We start from the raw sequence: 2,216 nt of genomic DNA on the forward strand, positions 1-2,216 counted from the left end.
TGCTCTATCAGGTCCGTGTCCTTCTTGTGCTGGGGGGGGCAGAGCTAGACACAGTGTTCTGGGTGGGATTTCACCAGAGCAGAGCAAAGGGGCACTCCCACTGACCTGCTGCCCATGCTGCTGGTGAGGCAGCCCAGGACACAGTTGGCTTTCTGGGCTGTAATCCCAGCTTTGTTGAAACTGATGAGGTTCCCATGGGCCCACTTGTTGAGCTTGTCCAGGTCCCTCTGGATGGCACCTCATTCCTCAGGCATGTCACCCGCTCATCTTGGTGTCACCCACAAATTTGCTGATGGTGCACTAGTTTACTCTGTCTTATGTCCTTGATGAAGATCGCACTTGTCCCAATATGGGCCCCTGAGGAACATCACTTTTCATTGATGCCCATGGGGACACTAAGCCATTGACTACTATCATCTGGATATGCCAGTCCGACCAATTCCACCTGCACTGAACAGTCCCATCAAACCCACTTCTGTCCCATTTAGAGCAAAGGATGTTGTGGGGAATAGTGCCACAGTCCTTACAGAACTCCAGGAGATGACTTCTGTACATTCCCTTTTCCATTAGTGTAGTCACTCCATCATTAAAGACCACCAGGTTGTTCAGAGGGACTTTCCCTGGATGAATGTCTGTTGGTTGGCCAGCAGGGCACCGCGCCCTCCTCCTGTGATCCAGGTTCTTGTGGACTGAGTCATGTTCACAAGATGATTGTGGGGTGCATAGCACACACTCGGTCTGGGAAGCCAGCACAGGCTCCTGCCAGGAACATACAGCAGGACAGCAACTCCCTGTACAGTCACTGTGCTTGCTGCTTGCTGCAAGCAGGTGGCAAATCTGCAGCTTTCCCACTGTGTTCCATCAGCCAACCTTTTCTGTGGTCAGAATGAACTGTCCTAGAGACTGTACAAACATGATAAACAAAAAGGCAATGTGCTAAATGTTATTACTTCTCCTTCCTCCTTTGTCTGCCTTTAGTAATTTCTTCCTGCTCTCCAACAAGCGGATCACCCAAAATACAAACTTAATGTGTCCGAAAACAGTTTCCAAAGTTTTAAAGAGCAACATATATTATTTTGTTCTGGTTTGGGGTTTTTTTTTTCCTTGATTGGTTTGTTTTGGTTTTGTTGTTTATTTAGCTTTTTAAAACACACCTGCAAAATGTGTAATTAGTGTCCTTATGAACAGTGCTGCTGGTATTACCTCCTCTTCCACTCCCCAGTTTGATGCATATTTCCTTTTCCTCCTGCCCTCTTTTTATAGTGCTCTACCTTAATGTAGATTTTAGTGCATTCTATATTAATGTGTAGGTCTTTTCCCTCCCAATGATTGAATGAATTCTGATTGGTTGTACCTTCAGGCTGTTCCTATCCTCTGGCTGTACATCATCAAACTGCACATTTTTAACTAATGTCTTAGGCAAAAATTGTGTTAGGCACTATCAGAGTTTTACTCTTCTCATATGATGAATGCCTGGTCAGTCTTTCACTCCTGATGCCTCTGGTAGCACCGCCTCGGTGCTTGTTCAAAAGCTTTTCAATCATCATGGCTGCAGCAGGATTTCCTTTGTGAGGAGGCACTGCCAAAATGGCTCTGGAGTTGTGGGGGCTCTTGGCTGATGGTGGAGTGTGGGGACCAGAGAAAGGCACCAGAATGGGGAGAAAGTAGCACTCAGAGACTTTGTCAGGGAAATGACAATTTATTTCCTTTTTTCTTGGCTGAAAAGTTCCTGGAGGCCTGCTAGTGCTATTGGCGGGGTGGCCTCTTCCTGGGTAGGGGAGAACCCTGGGGCCTGGGGGCTCTCCTCTTCCGGGCATGCCGGGGCTTCCCAGAAGAGCAGTTCCTGCCCTGGCCAGGAGGAGACGGGCTGCAGCCCTGACCAGATGGACCTGCCGCTGCCGCTGTCTGCTCCTGCTCTTCCTGGGGCTGGTCCTGCTTTGAGCAGGTGGGCATAGATAGGGGGTGGCTGGGACTCCGTTGGAGACCAGTTTCTGATGTACCAGCTTCCTCCTCTACCTCAGAGCCTGTGGGTTCTTTGGCAAGAGTCACCTCTCGGGAGCTAGTGTAGCTGGAGCTACTGGAGTTGGTGCTGGCATGATGGAAGCACAGCAGCCTTCGGGCTTTGTCAATGCACTGGCCTGCAATGACATTGATGATGCCATAGACCAGCGATGCTGTGTGCCCATTGAGGAGAGGCTCCAGCAGCTCAACCCAGG

The sequence above is a fragment of the Corvus brachyrhynchos genome, unplaced genomic scaffold (genome assembly GCF_000691975.1).
Source record: "Corvus brachyrhynchos isolate BGI_N302 unplaced genomic scaffold, ASM69197v1 scaffold22, whole genome shotgun sequence".
NCBI lineage: Eukaryota > Metazoa > Chordata > Aves > Passeriformes > Corvidae > Corvus > Corvus brachyrhynchos.